This window comes from Sciurus carolinensis, chromosome 6 (genome assembly GCF_902686445.1).
Source record: "Sciurus carolinensis chromosome 6, mSciCar1.2, whole genome shotgun sequence".
Lineage (NCBI taxonomy): Eukaryota > Metazoa > Chordata > Mammalia > Rodentia > Sciuridae > Sciurus > Sciurus carolinensis.
In genome coordinates this window covers 50,237,310-50,259,626 of record NC_062218.1, presented here as the reverse complement: position 1 = coordinate 50,259,626, position 22,317 = coordinate 50,237,310, and positions in this window count along the sequence as shown.

The following is a 22,317-nucleotide window of genomic DNA, read 5'->3' as shown; positions in this document are numbered from 1 at the left end:
AGAAGGGGAGGCATTGAGAGACTCGGACTGAAATAGAGCCACAGGTGAGTCTGCCCACTGGGTAAAGCTCGGTCCGGGTGGCAGACCCAGATAGAGGTGGCTTATTGGAGCCAGGCAGGGCAGCTAGAGTCTTCCCAAGGTAGCCTTCCACACTCCGGCAGTGGGCTCCTCCCACACGGCCAGCTGCACGGTGCAGGCCCACAGTGAGAGCATTTCCGCACAGAGCCAGTTCCAAACCGTGGAACCAGTAGGGGGCTAGGGGCAGTTTTCTTCGGATGAGCTGCTTTATCAGATTCCTCCAAGACATCAGGCTACTGAAGGCTGGGAGGTGATACACTGGAAATCTACTGGGACACTATAAGCCAATAGCGGAAAACTGCAATATCTCAGGGTCCCACTGACAACTGACCAATATGAGAAAACAAGGGAAGAAAATGTCCCAAACAAACCTAGATACTACATCAATAAAACCCAATGACAGCACAGCAGAAGAAATGTCAGAAAGGGAGTTCAGAATGTACGTAATTAAAACGATCAGGGAAGCTAATGAGGAGATGAAAGAGCAAATGCAGGCATTGAAGGAGTAGATGAAAGAGCAAATGCAGGCATTAAATGATCGCACCAATCAACAGTTAAAAGACCAAATACGGGAAGGAAGAGATCATTTCAATAAAGAGTTAGAGATACTGAAAAAAAACCAAACTGAAATCCTTGAAATGAAGGAAACAATAAACCAAGTTAAAAACTCCATAGAAAGCATTACCAATAGGATAGAACACCTGGAAGACAGAACCTCAGACATTGAAGACAAATTATTTAATCTTGAAAGCAAAGTTGGCCAAACAGAAAAGATAGTAAGAAATCATGAAGAGAATCTACAAGAATTATGGGATATCATGAAAAGGCCAAATTTAAGAATTATTGGGATTGAGGAAGGCTTAGAGAAACAAACCAAAGGAATGAACAATCTATTCAATGAAATAATAACAGAAAATTTCCCAAATCTGAAGAATGAAATGGAAAACCAAGTACAAGAGGCTTATAGAACTCCAAACATACAAAATTACAACAGACCCACACCAAGGCACATTATTATGAAAATACCTAACATACAAAATAAAGACAGAATTTTAAAGGCCGCAAGAGAAAAGAATCAAATTACATTCAGAGTGAAACCAATAAGAATATCAGCAGATTTTTCAATCCAGACCCTAAAAGCTAGAAGGGCCTGGAACAACATATACCAAGCCCTGAAAGAAAACGGATGCCAACCAAGAATCTTATACCCAGCAAAACTTACCTTCAAATTTGACGATGAAATAAGATCCTTCCATGATAAACAAAAGCTAAAGGAATTTACAAAAAGAAAGCCAGCATTACAGAACATTCTCAGCAAAATATTCCATGAGGAAGAGATGAAAAACAACGATGCAAATCAGCAACAGGAGGCGCTAGCCTAAAGGAATAGCCAAATAAAGGAGAAACCAAATCATGTCAAAAACAAATATGAGTCAATTGACTGGGAATACAAATCATATCTCAATAATAACTCTGAATGTTAATGGCCTGAATTCATCAATCAAAAGACACAGACTGGCAGATTGGATTAAAAAGAAAAATCCAACAATATGCTGCCTGCAAGAGACTCATCTCATAGAAAGAGACACCCATAGACTAAAGGTGAAAGGATGGGGAAAAACATACCATGCACACGGACACAGCAAAAAAGCTGGAGTATCCATCCTCATCTCAGATAATGTGGACTTCAAACCAAAACTAGTCAGAAGGGATAAAGAAGGACATTACATGCTGCTTAAGGGAAGCATAAATCAGCAAGACATAACAATCATAAATATCTATGCCCCGAACATTGGCTCATCCACGTACGTCAAACAAATCCTTCTCAATTCCAGAAATCAAATAGACCACAACACAATAATACTAGGCGATTTTAACACACCTCTCTCACCACTGGATAGATCGTCCAAACAAAAATTGAATAAAGAAACTATAGATCTCAACAATACAATCAGCAATTTAGACTTAACGGACATATATAGAATATACCATCCAACAAAGAACGAATACACTTTCTTCTCAGCAGCACATGGATCCTTCTCTAAAATAGACCATATTTTATGCCACAAAGCTACTGTTAGCAAATACAAGAAGATAGAGATACTACCTTGTACTCTATCAGATCATAATGGATTGAAATTAGAAATAAATGACAGAATAAAAAACAGAAACTTCTCCAATACCTGGAGATTAAATAATATATGATTATATGATGAATGGATAACAGAAGACATCAGGAGGGAAATAAAAAAATTCTTAGAAGTAAATGAGAACAAAGACACATCATATCAAAATCTCTGGGACACTATGAAAGCAGTACTTAGAGGAAGATTTATTTCATGGGGTGCATTCAAAAAAAGAAGTAGAAATCAACAAATAAACGACTTAACACTACAGCTCAAAGCACTAGAAAAAGAAGAGCAGACCAATACCAAAAGTAGTAGAAGACAGGAAATAGTTAAAATCAGAGCCAAAATCAACGAAATCGAAACAAAAGAAACAATCGGAAAAATTAACAAAATAAATAGTTGGTTCTTTGAAAAAATAAATAAAATTGATAAACCCTTAGCCACACTAACAAAGAGAAAGAGGGAGAAAACTCAAATTACTAAAATTCGGAATGAACAAGGAAACATCACAACAGACACAAGTGAAATACAAAACATAATTAGAAGCTATTTCGAAAATCTATACTCCAACAAAACAGAAAACCTCGAAGACATCAACAAATTTCTAGAGACATATGAACTACCTAAACTGAACGAGGAGGACATACACAACTTAAATAAACCAATTTCAAGCAATGAAATAGAAGAGGTCATCAAAAGCCTACCAACAAAGAAAAGTCCAGGACCAGATGGGTTCTCAGCCGAGTTCTACAAAACCTTTAAAGAAGAGCTCATTCCAATACTCCTCAAAGTATTCCATGAAATAGAAGAGGAGGGAACCCTCCCAAACTCGTTCTATGAAGCCAATATCACCCTGATACCTAAACCAGATGGAGACACATCGAGGAAAGAAAATTTCAGACCAATATCCTTAATGAACATCGATGCAAAAATTCTCAACAAAATTTTAGCAAATCGCATACAAATATATATTAAAAAGATAGTGCACCACGATCAAGTGGGTTTTATCCCAGGGATGCAAGGTTGGTTCAACATTCGGAAATCAATAAATGTCATTCACCATATCAACAGACTTAAAGTTAAGAATCACATGATTATTTCAATAGATGCAGAAAAAGCATTTGATAAAATACAGTATCCCTTCATGCTCAAAACACTAGAAAAAATTGGGGTAGTGGGAACATTCCTAAACATTATAAAGGCAATCTATGCTAAGCCCATGGCTAATATCATTCTAAATGGTGAAAAACTGAAAGCGTTCCCCCTAAAAACTGGAACAAGGCAGGGATACCCTCTTTCACCGCTTCTATTCAACATCGTCCTTGAGACTCTAGCCAGAGCAATTAGACAAACCAAAGAAATTAAAGGGATACGAATAGGAAAAGAAGAACTCAAACTATCCCTGTTCGCTGATGACATGATTATATATTTAGAGGAACCTGGAAATTCCACCAGAAAACTTTTAGAACTCATAAGTGAATTCAGTAAAGTAGTAGGTTACAAGATCAATGCTCATAAATCCAATGCATTTTTATACATAAGTGATGAATCTTCAGAAAGAGAAATTAGGAAAACTACCCCATTCACAATAGCCTCGAAAAAAATAAAATACTTGGGAATCAATCTCACAAAAGAGGTGAAAGACCTCTACAATGAGAACTACAGAACACTAAAGAAAGAAATTAAAGAAAACCTTAGAAGATGGAAAGATATCCCATGTTCCTGGATAGGCAGAATTAATATTGTCAAAATGGCTATACTACCTAAAGTGCTATACAGATTCAATGCAATTCCAATTAAAATCCCAATGATGTACCTTGCAGAAATAGAGCAAGCAATTATGAAATTCATCTGGAAGAATAAAAAACCTAGAATAGCTAAAGCAATCCTCAGTAGCAAGAGCGAAGCAGGGGGTATTGCAATACCAGATCTTCAACTCTACTACAAAGCAATAGTAACAAAAACGGCATGGTGTTAGTACCAAAATAGACAGGTAGATCAATGGTACAGAATAGAGGACATGGGCACAAACCCAAATAAATACAATTTTCTCATACTAGACAAAGGTTCCAACAATATGCAATGGAGAAAAGATAGCCTCTTCAACAAATGGTGCTGGGAAAACTGGAAAACCATATGCAATAGAATGAAATTAAACCCCTATCTCTCACCCTACACAAAACTCAACTCAAAATGGATCAAGGACCTCGGAATCAGACCAGAGACCCTGCATCTTATAGAAGAAAAAGTAGGTCCAAATCTTCAACTTGTTGGCTTAGGATCAGACTTCCTTAACAGGACTCCCATAGCACAAGAAATAAAAGCAAGAATCAACAACTGGGATAGATTCAAACTAAAAAGCTTTCTCTCAGCAAAGGAAACTATCAGAAATGTGAAGAGAGAGCCTACAGAGTGGGAGAATATCTTTGCCAACCATACCTCAGATAGAGCGCTAATTTCCAGAATCTATAAAGAACTCAAAAAACTCTACACGAAGAATACAAATAATCCAATCAACAAATGGGCTAAGGAAATGAACAGACACTTCACAGAAGAAGATGTACAAGTAATCACCAGATATATGAAAAAATGTTCAACATCCCTAGTAATAAGGGAAATGCAAATCAAAACTACCCTAAGATTTCATCTCACCCCAATTAGAATGGCGATTATCAAGAATACAAGCAACAATAGGTGTTGGCGAGGATGTGGGGAAAAAGGAACACTCATACATTGCTGGTGGGGTTGCAAATTAGTGCAGCCACTCTGGAAAGCAGTATGGAGATTCCTCAGAAAGCTTGGAATGGAAACACCATTTGACCCAGCTATCCCACTCCTTGGCCTATACCCAAAGGACTTAAAATCAGCATACTACAGAGATACAGCCACATCAATGTTCATAGCTGCTCAATTCACCATAGCCAGATTGTGGAACCAACCTAGATGCCCTTCAGTTGATGAATGGATAAAGAAACTGTGGCATATTTATACAATGGAATATTACTCCGCAATGAAGAATGATAAAATTATGGCATTTGTAGGCAAATGGTCAAAATTGGAGAATATCATGCTAAGTGAGATAAGCCAATCTCAAAAAACTAAAGGATGAATGATCTCGCTGATAAGCGGATGAGGACATATAATGGGGGGTGGGAGGGGCTAGCATTAGGTTTAGAGTTAGGTTTAGAGTTAGGCTAAGGTGAGCGGTAAGAATGAAGGAAAGAAGGACTGTGTAGAGGGAAAAGAGGGGTGGGAGGGGTGGGAGGAAGGGAAAAAAATAAACATTATTACCCTATGTAAACGTAAAAAAAAAAAAATTAAAAAAAAAAAGTGTGTTGATTAATCTTCAACTATACTTGGATTTTCTGACTGTCTTTCTGTTATTGGTTTTCATTGTGTTTAATTCTGTTGAGCTCTGAGTGCACATATGGCATGATTTCCATTCTTTTAAACTTGTTAAGGTATGTTTTATAGCCCAGAATCTGGTTTATCTTGTTCCATGTGGTTTAAATGTTCCATGTGAGCTTCAGAAGAACGTGTACTCTGCTGTTGTTGAATGAAGTAGTCTATAGATGTACATTATGTGCAGTTGATTGTTGTTGGGTTCAATTGAGTTCTTACTGATTTTCTGCCTTTGGGATCTGTCCATTTCTGATAAATGGGTGTTGACATTTGCATCTGTTATAGTGAAGTTGTCCCCTTACTCCTTCCTGTTCTAGCCACTCCTATTTGATATTCTCTTGTTAAATATACTCATGTCAAGGATTGTTAGAGTCTTCCAATCAACCCCATTGTTATTGGGTTTATGCCTGGTAACTTTTGCTCTGAAGTCTGCTCTGTCTAAAATCAATACAGCTATTCTCACTTTCTTTTCTTTTCTTTTTTTTTTTTTTTTTTTTTGTGGTGCTAGGGATCCAACCCAGGGCCCTGTGCTTATAAGGCAAGCACTTTACCAACTGAGTTATCTCCCCAGCCCTCTCACTTTCTTTTGATTAGTATTTGCATGATATTATCCATTGACTTCTAATCTGCATGTATCTTTATATTTAAAGTGGATTTGTTATAGACAACATATAAGTGGATCTTGTTCTTTTTATTCTAACAATCTCTATTTTTTAATTGGTGTATTTACCACTGATGTTCAAATTATTTATATAATTAGATGAATACCTACCATATTTGTTACTGTTCTTTTTTCCCAGTTTTTTTTTTTTTTCTTTTCTTTTTAGTTTTGGAGGTTTCTACTAAAATAGCCTCAAGCTTAGGGCTTCCTTTTTCAGCCATGTCTAGTCTATTCATAAGCCCATCAAAGGCATTCTTTATTTCTGCCACAGTGTTTTTTATCTCTAGTATTTCATTTTGGTTCTTTCTTAGAATTTTTACCTCTGCTTGTATTTTCCATCTGTTCTTGCATAGTATCTACTTTGTCTATTAGAGCTCTTAGCATATTAAATACAGGTATTTTTAAATCCCTGTTCTGATAGTCCAATATCCGTGCCATATGTGAGTTTGATTCTGATATCTGTTCTCTCTCTCTTCAAACTGTGATTTTTATCTTTTAAAGGTAAAAATTGATAGCCAGACATGAGGTACCACTGGGTTGAAGCTGCTGTAAAGAGGCCTTTAGTCGTGTGGTGGTAAGGTGTGGAAGAGAGCCTTTTAGTGATCCTGTCTCTGGACTGTAAACTTCACAAGTGCTTATCTCCTGCACCCCACTTAGGTGGGTCAGGATTTCTGAAGGGGGCTTGAGTTAAATATTTCCCTTCCCTCAGGTCCATTAGGCTTTGACAAAATCCCAGCAGGTTAGGCTCTGATTAGTTTCTCCTAAGAGCCAACCCTGTTAAGAAGAACAGAATACTCTAGCATGTTTCAAAATGGTTCTTTTTTTTTTTTTTTTTTTTTTTCTCTGCCCCTGCTGGAGGTATGAGGGAAATTTTCTCTGATATTTACTGTGAGAACCTGGTAGACCTCCAGAAGATAAAACTCACAAAATCATTAGGGTCTTCTGATGGCTTGGTTCCCTGGAGTTTTTAACTCTCAGCCTTAGCCACACTGAGCCTCCAGTAATTCATCAATTACGGTTTAGGTTTTCATGTGCACTGGTTCCTGGAGAGATTTCCACTCTGGTAAGTTGTACTTTTCTGTATTTGCCAGCTTTACTACTTGGGACTGGAGGTTGGGAGGTGGGGGTACTAGTTTGATTTCTCTTACAGATCTAAGTGTTGTTGATTTTTCAGTTTTTTCAACTTTTTGCTTGAAGTTAGGCGAGAGTGGTGTTTTCCATGTTCTTTACATACCGACACAGAAACCTGAAATTATGTAACATCATTTGCTTATGATAGCATGGTTGCAGTTACGCAGGGTATACTATAAATCAGGATATAATGTAAGTGAACTATAATTAGAGAAATTTTTTAAAAGGGATTTCTTATCTAGAGATTATGAGTTAAGTTTGATTGTAAAATGCTATGGCATTTTTATTTTTCTACCAGTGGTTTATTGAAGTGGAATTTCACTGCCAATTCAAATAGACAGGGATCAGTGGGCTTTGAATGAGATGCATTGGCCTTGATTTTATAAATGCTATAATTCTACATACTTCTTTTCATGGATTGCTAATGAGTAAAGTTTGTGGATGTTAAGAAAAGTTAATCGGGAAAGGGGAGAGGTTGAATTAACTAAAAGTGGAAGAGAGATGTCAAGTGAGACTATTTCAAATTGACTAGATTTGGGAAAACTATTGTGATATTGATGTTGTGTAAGCCTGGAAGAAACCCACGTGTTGTTCTGATTGCTAATTGGGTTTGAATGGAACAAATTGTGGATTGAAAAATTTGTGTTGCCCCTCAAAGCTGATATCTTCCTAAAAACAAAAGAGAGAGTAGTCTTTATTGAAAGCATTAATAGCTTTTGGCAGAAATGGAATTTAAACACACAGCCCTCCTGAACAATTCACCCGTTCACCCTCTGCTAACTAAGGTGGGAGGATTCGCAGGTGCTTCTATCAGAAATGCTGATGTGCTTCGTTGGAGGGAGGGAAGCTGCCAGGTCTCTGAGGAATGGACTGTAGGAATCAAGTGGGACTGAATTTGAGAAGAGAGAGAAAACAAAGAAAAGCAGGAGCGGTTTTATGTCTGTTCATCTTCACTTCTTGCTTCTAGGAGTGCATGAGGTCTAATCCTCCAGTGGGTAATCGAACAGTAAAAGGTATAGCAAAGCAGCTGTTTCCATCATGCATTCTAGTTACTGAGAGGATGCTTGGCCACATCTGCCCACTGTATTCCCCTTGAGGCCAGACCTGGGGGACCTTCCCTTGTGGCTGCCCCCATTTCTTCATCCTCAGTCACCAGACATGACCACCCTATTATTTCAAAGTTCTTATCCTCTCTAGCACAATAGCAGTGGATGAAGTCAGGTCAGGATTTGTTCCTCCCATTTCTACCCGAGTGAATGGTATTTGGAGGAAGGAGCCAAGGAGAAGGAACTTGACACTGATTTTAAAATGTTAATACTTTCTTTACCTCACACATCTAATTCCCTAGTTTGCACAGGCTTTTTTTTTTTTTTCTATATCCTTTGAAGTTCTTTGAAGACAAAGAAAACTTCTATCCTTTGCCCAGAAAAGTTGCACATGCAAAGAGGTCCTTTCAAGTGAGCTTTTAATCACCCCAGAAACAAGTTTGCCCTGTGGTTTTCTGTATGTGGCTGGCATACTACAGGCCATGTTATTCTCAAATTGAAGATGTTATTTCCCACTACCTGACGATTATATGTCTAGATACCTCAGAATAGAAGGACTGTGCTGATAACCATATTAAAATCATAAAAATACCATTATGTTTTTCAAGGTAGAGTCAGGTTTAGTTCATCAGAATTGGTTTGTGAGATTCCATTTGTTTCTGTGTTTAAAATAGTGTCAGGTTGACAAGTCTTTTGTTCCCACACTATCACTGTGGCTTCTATTCTAATCTGTGTGATACTGGAACAATACAGATAAGCTAAATGTGGTTTAATCAATTCTGACTCTTCTGATCTGACTGATATTTTTGCATGGATTTTGATTAATCAGAAATGTATAGAATATTCATGCCTCATCTCATAGTTATGACAGGTTAGACTTTGTTTTTCATATGTTCAGAACGATGCCACAATTCAAAGTGTCCCTTTCATCTGACATACTACTAATTGAATGATTTCTTTTGTGAAATAATAGAATAGCCTGTTGGCTTTATACTTTTGAAATGGGAAATGTGGTTTAGAAAAGCTTCTGTGAAGTGTTATCAAGGGTAAATAAATTTATAATGATGTAATTCATATCCTCTCTCAACATAAGAGAATTTCTGGAGGTTTTTTGACTTAATAAGAAGACTAATGGAAAAATATCCAAAATGGGCTCAATAGAGAATGTCAAGAAATGCAAATCAACATGGAAGGTGAATTTACCTTCAAGGGGAACATAGATTTTCTGTTCTCCATCAGGACCTGTAATTCCAAATCTCTGGAAAAAACAGAATGAATCCATTCTTAAACATGGGTCAGATCTATGACAGGTCTGTCAAAAGCAAATACACTTTTGACTTGATTTGGAGATGCATAAAGTTGGAAAGAGGATCATTCTACCTTCATGGAAACAACAGCAACAACTATACACACACTGTTTTAGTCAGCTATTTCGCTGCTAGGACTAAATGATCTGACCAGCACAATTATAGAGGAGGAAAAGGTTTATTTGAGGGCTCACAGTTTCAGAGGTCTTAGTCCATAGAAAGCAGGTTCAATTCTTTGGGGCTTGAGGTGAAGCAGGACATCATGGCAGAAAAGAGTGGCAAAGGGAAGCAGCTCGCATCATCAGGAAGCAGAAAGAGAGACTCCACTCTCCAGATGCAAAAAATATACCCCAAAGTCACACTCCAGTTCCCACCTCCCTCAGCCACACCCTACCACTTCAATCAATCCCATCAGGGATTAATTCACTGATTAGGTTAAGACTTTAACAACCCAATCATTTCTCCTCTGAACCTTCCTGCACTGTCTCACACGTGAGCTTTTGGGGGACACCTTACACCCAAACCATAACACACACAAAAAAAAAAAAAAAAAAGAAAGAAAGAAAGAAAAGAAAGTTTACCCATCAGGGAACTAAGGGATGTTAGGGGTCTGCCTGCAGAAAGAGATGAGGAAAGCTATTTCCTTACCTGGGACAGAGGAAGATGGACACTGGTAAAATCTGGGTTAAAACTGTTAACAAATTGGTAAAGATTCAGTGTAGGTTAGTAATGTAGAGAGTCTAGAACTCCTAGGGCCATAAAGTATAAAAGGATTTAATCCCCTTTTGTGTTCTTTCCAACTGACCTCACCATGTGTGTACGTGCGCACGTGCGCGTGCACACACACACACACACACACACACACAAATCTTGGCGGGAGTCTTGAGAAAGCATCCTTGAAGGGTATTGTTGCAGGAACTGAAAGGCAGGGCGTAGGGAAAGAAGGATACCCTTTTCCCTGATTCCTTTTCCCTACCTCCCCTATGGAACAAAAGTCTTATACTTTGGGAATAAGAGAAGCAAACACTATCATCATAGGGCACTGGTGAGAATCCACTGCATTTGAGAAAGAAAATAGAAAAAAAATTAACCTTCTAAACTTGAGGGAGGGGCAGAAGAATTGAGAAAACAATGATGATCTAAGTCTGAGGAATTGTCTGAACAACAAATACCCTTGTCATCAGGCTAACAAGCATGGAGCACAGCAATTCTGCTGGGAGAATTACAAGAGTGTGAAAAGAGACCTTCTCTGGGGTACAGGAAAAAGGGATGTCCTAATGCCAGTGGCGATGCTGATATTGGAAAAATCCCTATACTGACCCAGCCCCATGCTAAGCACAAGTCATCACTAGAGGAACTTGCAGCCAGTGGTGCACTGTGGGGAGCCCATTGCAACAAGGAACTGGAGACACAGTTCAACTTCTTAGACTGATTGAAAACCCTGCATTGAAGGACTATATAGGAAATGTATACCAACTGATAAAGAATAAAATTTGTAATCTTAGTCTCTACCATTCTACACAAGATGTCCAGTTTTCAGGGAAAAGAAAACCCCAGGCAGGTGAAAATATAAATATAACAGAGATCTGCAAAATGCAAAGAACATAATCAGATTCAGTTATGACACAGATGTTGGAACTTCTAGATAAGGAAGTAGAATAACTATGTTCAACAGGAAAGAAGGACAATATACAAGGCCCAAAGGATAAATTGAGCAAAGGGATGAAAACTATAAGCAAAAATTTCATAGAAATGCTTCAAATAACAAAACCACAATGATAAAGATAAAGAATGCCTTGAATAGGCTTTATAGGTGACTTAGCATGGCAACATGTTTGAGGAAAGGAAGAGTGACCTTGGAGAAATAGCCAAAACTAAAGCACAAAGAGCAAAACTAAAGGCAGGGGGTGGGAAAAAAAGAAAAGAAAACAAGAACTACAACAAAAACAAAGATCAGAGAGATCATCTAAGAGCTGAGGGAAAACCAATAGTTTAGTATAGTTGTATTTAGAATCCCAGAAAGAGAAGAGAGTAAAGGAAAGAAAAAAATAAGAGGTGAATTTTTTTTTTCCAAAATAAGTGACATGTACGAAAACACAGATTTAAGTTCAGAGAAGACCAAGCAAGATAAATGTAACCCTCCCCCGAGCACATACACATAGTCATATCTACTGTGAGAAAACAAAGGGGGGAGATCCTAAGGACAGCTTAGAGGAAAAGATACAAAAGTAATGTATATATAGAAAAAAAACACAGGTAGGAATTACAGTAGACTTCTTGTTGAAAACTGTACAAACCAAAAAATATTGGAACGGCAGAAGTCCTGCAAGAAAAAGAAGTCAATCCCCAGTGTTAGACTTGGAAAACATATCTTCTAAGAATGAAGGAGAAATAAAGATTTTATCAGACACAAATATTATATTTATTGCTAGCATATCTATCAGGCAGGAAAAGTTCTCCAAAGGTTTTTAAGTGGAAGGAATATGATATCGGGCAAAAAGTTGTATCTGTACAGGGGGAAGAGAAGAATGAAGGAACTTTGGATAATATAGAGGAAAATGGGGTGGGACAGGATGGGGGACAGAAAGATAGTAGAATGAGACAGACATTATTACTCTATGTGCAAGTATAATTACACGAATGGTGTGAATCTACATTGTGTTCAACCATAGAAATGAGAAGTTGTACCTCATTTGTGCACAATGAATCAAAATGCAGTCTGTAAAAAAAAAAAGAAAAAAAAAGAACTCTGGCATGCAAATGCTTATTTTCTTACTTTTCAATCTTCCAAAAGGTAATAGGGTACCAAAAGCAAAAAATAATTATTTGATTCCAAAATGAATGTAAAACATTTTTTAAATATTCAACATCCACTCATAATTTAAAATTCTCAGGAAACTAGAATTAGATGGGAATTTTCTTAAGACAAAAGGCATCTCCTAAAAACCTAAAAGTAATGTCATAGATGAAGATTGAATTCTATCCTCCTAAAATTGGGTACAAAGCAGACATTTTCTCTTACCATCCCTATTAAGCATCATACTACAAGTCCTAGTTAGGGCAATAAAGTTAAAAAAAAATTTTTTTTTAAGTCCACAGATTGGAAAAGAAGAGATAAAATTTTCTATTCACAGAAGACATAATCATCTGTATATAAAACCCCAAAGAATCCACAAGAGTTCCTAGAACTAGTAAGTCAGTTCTGCAAAGCTATAAGAGACATGGTTTATTTAGTCCCCACAAGTGTATTTTTATATATAATCAATAAAAATATCTTTTCTCCATTGTATGTTTTTGGCACCTTTGTCTAGTATGAGATAACTGTATTTATGTGGGTTTGTCTCTGTGTCCTCTGTTCTGTACCATTGGTCTACCTGTCTATTTTGGTGCCAATACTATGTTGCTTTTGATATTATTGCTCTGTAATATAGTTGAATGTCTGGTATTGTGATAGCACCTGCTTCACTCTTCCTGCTAAGGATTGCTTTAGCTATTCTGGGTCTCTTATTCTTCCAAATGAATTTCATGATTGCTTTCTCTATTTCTATGAGGTATGTCATTGGGATTTTAATTGGAATTGCATTGAATCTGTATAGCACTTTTGGTAGTATATCCATTTTGACAATATTAATTCTGCCTATCCAAGAATATGGGAGATCTTTCCATCTTCTAAGGTTTTCTTTAATTTCTTGCTTTAGTGTTCTGTAATTCTCATTGTAGAGGTCTTTCACCTCTTTTGTGAGATTGATTCCCAAGTATTTTATTTTATTTTATTTTTTTGAGGTTATTGTGGATGGGGTAGTTTTCCTAGTTTCTCTTACAGAGGATTCATCACTTATGAATAAAAATGCATTAGGTTTATGAGTGTTGATTTTATATCCTTTACTGAATTATTTACTTTGCTGAATTCATTTATGAGTTCTAAAAGTTTTCTGGTGGAATTTCCTGGCTCCTCTAAATATAGAATCATGTCATCGGCAAATAGGGATAATTTGAGTTCTTCTTTTCCTATTTGTATCCCTTTAATTTCTTTGGTCTCTCTAATTGCTCTGGCTAGAGATTCAAGGGTGATGTTGAACAGAAATGGTGGAAAAGGGTATCCCTCCCTTAAAGATAGCCTGTTCAACAAATGGTGCTGGGAAAACTAGAAATCCATATGCAGCAAAATGAAACTAAACCCCTATTTCTCAGCCTGCACAAAACTCAACTCAAAATGGATCAAGGATGTAGCAATTATACCAGAGACACTGCACCTAATAGAAGAAAAAGTAGGCCCAAATCTTCATCATGTCAGCTTAGGACCAGACTTCCTTAGCATGACTCCAAAAGCACAAGAAATAAAAGCAGGAATCAATAATTGGGATAGATTCAAACTAAAAAGCTTTTTCTCAGCAAAGGAAACAATCAACAAGGTGAAGAGAAAGCCTACAGAGTGGGAGAAAATCTTTGCCATACACACTTCAGGTAGAGCACTTATCTCCAGAATCTATAAAGAACTCAAAAAACTTTACACCAAGAATACAAATAACCCAATCAATAAATGGGCTAAGGAAATGAGCAGACACTTCACAGAAGATGTACAAGCAATCAACAGATATATGAAAAAATGTTCAACATCTCTAGTAATAAGAGAAATGCAAATCAAAACTACTCTAAGATTTCATCTCACCCTAATTAGAATGTCTATTATCAAAACTACAAGCAACAATAGGTATTGGTGAGGATGTGGGGAAAAAGGCACACTCTTACATTGCTGGTGGGGTTGCAAATTGGTGCAACCACTCTGGAAAGCTGTATGGAGTGTCCTTAGAAAATTCACCATTTGACCCAACTATCCCACTCCTTGGCCTATACCCAAAGGACTTAAAATTGGCATACTACAGTGACACAGCTACATTAATGTTTATAGCAGCTCAATTCACAATAGCTAGATTGTGGAACCAACCTAGATACCCTTCAATAGATGAATGGATAAAGAAATTGTGGTTAGCAAATACAAGAAGATAGAGATACTACCTTGTACTCTATCAGATCATAATGGATTGAAATTAGAAATAAATGACAGAATAAAAAACAGAAACTTCTCCAATACCTGGAGATTAAATAATATATGATTATATGATGAATGGATAACAGAAGACATCAGGAGGGAAATAAAAAAATTCTTAGAAGTAAATGAGAACAAAGACACATCATATCAAAATCTCTGGGACACTATGAAAGCAGTACTTAGAGGAAGATTTATTTCATGGGGCGCATTCAACAAAAGAAGTAGAAATCAACAAATAAACGACTTAACACTACAGCTCAAAGCCCTAGAAAAAGAAGAGAAGACCAACACCAACAGTAGTGGAAGACAGGAAATAGTTAAAAATCAGAGCCGAAATCAACGAAATTGAAACAAAAGAAACAATCGGAAAAATTAACAAAATAAATAGTTGGTTCATTGAAAAAATAAATAAAATTGATAAACCCTTAGCCACATTAACAAAGAGAAAGAGGGAGAAAACTCAAATTACTAAAATTCGGAATGAACAAGGAACTATCACAACAGACACGAGTGGAATACAAAACATAATTAGAAGCTATTTTGAAAATCTATATTCCAACAAAATAGAAAACCTCGAAGACATCAACAAGTTTCTAGAGACATATGAATTACCTAAACGGAACGAGGAGGACATACACAACTTAAATAAATCAATTTCAAGCAATGAAATCAAAGAGATCATCAAAAGCCTACCAACAAAGAAAAGTCCAGGACCATATGGGTTCTCAGACGAGTTCTACAAAACCTTTAAAGAAGAGCTCATTCCAATACTCCTCAAACTATTCCATGAAATAGAAGAGGAGGGAACCCTCTCAAACTCATTCTATGAAGCCAATATAACCCTGATACCTAAATCAGACAGACACATCGCGGAAAGAAAATTTCAGACCAATATCCTTAATGAACATTGAGGCAAAAATTCTCAACAAAATTTTAGCAAATCGCATACAAAAATATATTAAAAAGATAGTGCACAACGATCAAGAGGGTTTTATCCCAGGGATGCAAGGTTGGTTCAACATCAGGAAATCAATAAATGTCATTCACCATATCAACAGACTTAAAGTTAAGAATCACATGATTATTTCAATAGATGCAGAAAAAGCATTCGATAAAATACAGCACCCGTTCATGCTCAAAACACTAGAAAAAATTGGGGTAGTGGGAACATTCCTTAACATTGTAAAGGCCATTTACGCTAAGCCCATGGCCAATATCATTCTAAATGGTGAAAAACTGAAAGCATTCCCCCTAAAAACTGGAACAAGGCAGGGATGCCCTCTTTCACCACTTCTATTCAACATCGTCCTTGAAACTCTAGCCAGAGCAATTAGACAAACCAAAGAAATTAAAGGGATACAAATTGGAAAAGAAGAACTCAAACTATCCCTGTTCGCTGATGACATGATTATATATTTAGAGGAACCTGGAAATTCCACCAGAAAACTTCTAGAACTCATAAGTCAATTCAGTAAAGTAGTAGGTTACAAGATCAATGCTCATAAATCCAATGCATTTTTATACATAAGTGATGAATCTTCAGAAAGAGAAATTAGGAAAATTACCCCATTCACAATAGCCTCGAAAAAAATAAAATACTTGGGAATCAATCTCACAAAAGAGGTGAAAGACCTCTACAATGAGAACTACAGAACACTAAAGAAAGAAATTCAAGAAAACCTTAGAAGATGGAAAGATCTCCCATGTTCTTGGATAGGCAGAATTAATATTGTCAAAATGGCCATACTACCAAAAGTTCTATACAGATTCAATGCAAGTCCAATTAAAATCCCAATGATGTACCTTACAGAAATAGAGCAAGCAATTATGAAATTCATCTGGAAGAATAAAAAACCCAGAATAGCTAAAGCAATCCTCAGTAGAAAGAGCAAAGCAGGGGGTATCGCAATACCAGATCTTCAACTCTATTACAAAGCAATAGTAACAAAAACTGCATGGTATTGGTACCAAAATAGACAGGTAGATCAATGGTACAGAATAGAGGACATGAATACAAACCCAAATAAATACAATTTTCTCATACTAGACAAAGGGGCCAAAAATATGCAATGGAGAAAAGATAGCCTCTTCAACAAATGGTGCCGGGAAAACTGGAAAACCATATGCAACAGAATGAAATTAAACCCCTATCTCTCACCCTGCACAAAACTCAACTCAAAATGGATCAAGGACCTCGGAATCAGACCAGAGACCCTGCATCTTATAGAAGAAAAAGTAGGTCCAAAATCTTCAACTTGTTGGCGTAGGATCAGACTTCCTTAACAGGACTCCCATAGCACAAGAAATAAAAGCAAGAATCAACAACTGGGATAGATTCAAACTAAAAAGCTTTCTCTCAGCAAAGGAAACTCTCAGTAATGTGAAGAGAGGGCCTACAGAGTGGGAGAATATCTTTGCCACTCATACTTCAGATAGAGCACTAATTTCCAGAATCTATAAAGAACTCAAAAAACTCTACACCAAGAATGCAAATAATCCAATCAACAAATGGGCTAAGGAAATGAACAGACACTTCACAGAAGAAGATGTACAAGCAATCAACAGATATATGAAAAAATGTTCAACATCTCTAGTAATAAGAGAAATGCAAATCAAAACTACCCTAAGATTCCATCTCACCCCAATTAGAATGGCGATTATCAAGAACACAAGCAACAATAGGTGTTGGTGAGGATGTGGGGAAAAAGGTACACTCATACATTGCTGGTGGGGCTGCAAATTAGTGCAGCCACTCTGGAAAGCAGTATGGAGATTCCTCAGAAAGTTTGGAATGGAACTACCATTTAACCCAGCTATCCCATTCCTTGGCCTATACCCAAAGGACTTAAAATCAGCATACTACAGAGATACAGCCACATCAATGTTCATAGCTGCTCAATTAACCATAACCAGATTGTGGAACCAATCTAGATGTCCTTCAATTGATGAATGGATAAAGAAATCTTGGTATATATATATACAATGGAATATTACTCCGCAATGAAGAATGATAAAATTATGGCATTTGCAGGCAAATGGATGAAATTGGAGAATATCATGCTAAGTGAGATAAGCCAATCTCAAAAAAACCAAAGGACGAATGATCTCGCTGATAAGCGGATGAGGACATATAATTGGGGGGTGAGAGGGTTTAGCGTTAGGGTTAGGATTAGGTTTAGGGTTAGGGTTAAGGAGGGTGGTAAGAATGGAGGAAGGAAGGACTGTATAGAGGGAAAAGAGGGGTGGGAGGGGTGTGGGGGAAGGGAAAAAAAACAGAATGAATCAAACAACATAACCCTATGTAAACGTATGATTACACAAATGGTATGCCTTGACTCCATGTACAAATTGAGAAACAACATGTATCCCATTTGTTTACAATAAAAAAATAAAAATAAAAATAAAAAAGGAATTATGGTATATATACACAATGGAATATTACTCAGTCATAAAGAAGAATAAAATTATGGCATTTTTAGGTGAATGGATGGAGTTGGAGAAATCATGCTAAGCAAAATAAGCCAATCTCAAAAAACCAAAGGCTGAATGATTTCTCTGATAAGAATATGATGATACATAATGGGGCATGGGGGGAGGAGGGAGGAGGTGAGGGAAGAATGGAGGAAGGATGGATTGTGTAGAGGGAAATGAGGGGTGGGGAGGGGGCAGGGGGAAGAAAAGATAATAAAATGAGACAAACATCATTACCCCAAGTACATGTATGATTATGTAAATGGTATGACTCTACTTTGTGTACAACCAGAGAAACGATAGTTGTACCCCATTTATATACAATGATCAAAATTTTAAAAATTAAAAATAAAACAATTAAAATAGAGGTTGATATTTTTAAAAAATATCATTTGTAATAGCAGCAAATGCTGGACTATACCTTAAAAACTAAAAAAATGTTGATTAAAAATTTAAAGAAATGGAGAGATATACTGTGTTCATGGATTGACTAAATATTGTTAATATGACAATTCTCCCCAAATTGATCTAGAGAGGCAAAGAAATTTCAATGAAAATTCTAACAGAGTTTTTTGTTGTTGTTTTAGTGTTGGTAATGCTGTTTATAATGTTTTTATGAAATAGGAAAGGAACCAGAATATCCAAAACTATTTAGAAAAAGATCAAAGTTGTAGCATTCACAGTACTTGATTCCAAGGTTTATAACAATGCAGACAATTACGTAATTTGTGAATAGAGAATTTTTTCTCTTCTTTTGTAATCTGTGAGTTTTTTATTTCTTTTATTTGCTTTATTACCCTCGCTAGGACTTACAGTTTGCATATAGGGAGTTGTTGGTAAAAGGATGGATACACAAATTAAGGGAACAGAGTAAACGTTCCAGGAGACTCACATATGTGGCATTCAAGGGGAAAGGAGAGGCTTCTCAGTAAATAGTGCTGGTTGTCCATATGCAGATAAAATCATAACCCCTGTTATGGTTTAGATGTGAGGTGTCCCCCAAGAGCTTATGTGTGAGACAACGCAAGGAAGTCTAGAGATGAAATGATTGGGTTATGAGAGCCTTAACTTAATCAGTGCATGAATCCACTTGAGTGGATTAACTGGGGGGAGGTAACTGTAGGCAGGTAGGGTGTGGCTGGAGGAGGTAGGTCACCAGGGGCGTGCCTTTGAAGTTTATAGTTTGTTCCTGGTGAGTGTAGCTGTCTCTCTCTGCTTCCTGGTGGCCACATCCTGAGCTGTTTCCTCTGCCACACACTTTTCACCATAATGTTCTGTCTTACTTCAGACTCCCAGGAATGCGTCAGCCATCTGTGGACTGAGACCTATGAAACCATGAGCACCAAATAAACTTTTCCTCCTCTCAAATTGTTCTTGTTGGGTTGTTTGGTCACAGCTGTGAAAAAACTGACTAAAACAACCCCCTAAACTCACACTTGCCTTATAACATTAATTTTTAAAAGGCAAGAAAAATTTTGTGATCTTGTGTTACGGCAAAGGTCTTACATAAGAAATCAAAAAAAAAAAAAAGCATCATCTGTAAATTTATGAATTAATAAATAGCTTTATAAAAAAGTGGAAAACAACTCAAATGTCCGGAGACAAACTGGTCTAGCCATACAATGGAATACCACTCAACAATAAAGATAAAAATTATACACACAATAATATGGATGAGTCACGAATGCATTTTTGCTAAGGGAATGCTGTTGATTTCACTTGTATGACATTCTAGAAAATGTAAACTGTAACTGGAGAGCAGATCAGCAGTTGCCAGGAGTTGGAAGGTGGGAGGGTTGACCTCAGGAACAGCAGGAGGGAACATTCTGGTATTAGGAGATAGTTCTTTGTCTTGATTGTTTTTTATCTTGAATCAGCGCCTATCATGTGACTCTGTATTTGTCAAAACCCTTAGAACTGTAATACCACAAAAAGTGAATTTTACTCTATATAAACTTAAAAATAAATTTTGAAAAATGAATGGGTTCTGCAAGCTTTCCCAATGACACATTTCCTGGTGCCTTTCTGACACGTCTGTCTTCCAAATCATGGATATTTCTTAAAAATTAGCCTCTGGAGCTGGGCACATGGCTATAACCCCAGTGACTCAGCAGGGTTGAGGCAACAGGATCACAAGTTCAAGGCCAGCCTCAGCAACTTAGCGAGGCCCTAAGCAACTTAGCAAGACTGCCTCAAAATGAAAAAAATAAAAAGGGCTGGGGATGTGGCTCAGTAGTCAAGCACCCCTGGATTCAATCCCGAATACCAGAAAAAAATTAGCCTCCAAATTTCCTCCCTTCCTCTTATTTGATTGGTCTGGAACTAAGCAAGTGGAGAGATGGCTGTCCAGTACTGTAACACTAGCTGTGTGAGATGACACAGCACTTGGCCAGTTCAAGTTTGGTCAGTCCAAATGGAGTTGTGCGGTATATATATATGCCAGATTTCAAAGGAGTAGGTCAAAATATGTAAAATATCTCACTTATATATTTATATTGATTATAGGTGAAATATTATTTAATTTTAAAATTTTGTTTTAATTAGTTATACATGATAGTAGAATGCACTTTGATACATCATATATAATAGAGTATAATTTCTCATTCTTCTGGTTATATATGATGTAGAATCCTACTGGTCATATAGTTATATGTGTACCCAGGGTACACTGAGTTAAATAAAATATAGTATTAAATTCTTTCACTTGTCTCTTCTCTACTTTTGAACGTTACTTCAGGAAAATTTCAGATTACATTTGTGACTCACATCACAAATGTGATGTGAGCACTGGTACAGAAATCCTGCAATGACCGGCTATCTCTGCTTCTCCAAGCTTGGAGTTCTTGGTTCTTTGGAACAGAATGAAGTTGGATTCTGTGACTCCTCCTTCAACTGTGGACATTGCTTTCTTTGTTCCCCATGACTACTCCAACTTTCTCTACCCTTCTTTACCTCGGGAATACAATAATGGAATCAAATGATGATCTTGTCCCACCAGCAGAGTGTTCGGTTTATTCAGCAAAGGGTTTTCCAAATCTTGAATACTCTTATTTGGTGTGAGAAATCTCCCATGACCCACCAGTCCCTATAGAAATGTTACCTCGTTACATTATTTATCTGGACCCGGAAGGAATTTGAGCTTGTGAATCCCCCAAACTAGCCCAGCTTCCTCATTTTACAGATGAGATAATCCACGCCCAGGTGGAGGGTGACTTTCCTGAACTGGCTTGGTCAGTGCGATAGCTGCAACTACCTGAGTCCACTGTTCCACTCTGGTTCCTCACTCCTGCCAACAAACTTGCTTGCACTTGGTTGGTTTTCAAAATCCCATAGGACTTCAGTGCAGCAATAAATCATCAGATACACTCTTCTACTAATGTAATTCAGAAACTTCCTCCATCAAATGTGTCTCAAGAACACCTTGCACCCATTTCTCCTTTGAGTTACCTGCCAGAGTGCATTTAAAACCTCGTTTCATCTCCCTTATATTGATCACCAAGAATGAATAAAGTTGTTTTTTGTACAAATTGTGTACACACACATCTCTGTATAGCTGGTCACCTGCTGTGAGAATTTTGTGCTACCAGAATCAAGCTCCTAGAAGTCGAGAGAGTCAAATTATACTTTTGCAGAATGCCTGGATTATGAGGGATTTTGAGTTCCTTTCCTATTCTGAGATTCTTACATCTCTGAGCCTCCTCTGAGCACCTGCTTACAGAATGTGAAGTCCAAGTGCAAAACTTGACACATGATAGGCCCCTGGCAAATACTAGTTCCCATGAGTATTTCTTCCTATTGTCCATATCACCCCCTCCAGGCCCATTTCTACTTTGCTATCAAGTTTTCACTGAATTTCGTGAGAAAGGTAAATCAAAGCAAACCTAAAGATATGGCTTTTCTCAGTTGGCTATTGCTTCTGTCCAATTTCCCACTTTCTTTTGTGACCCTTCATGTCACTATAGTTAATCAATCTTCCTACCACGTCCTAACTTAGAATAACCTGCAACGTTCATGAATGCAAGAAGCAATTCACTACCTCTTC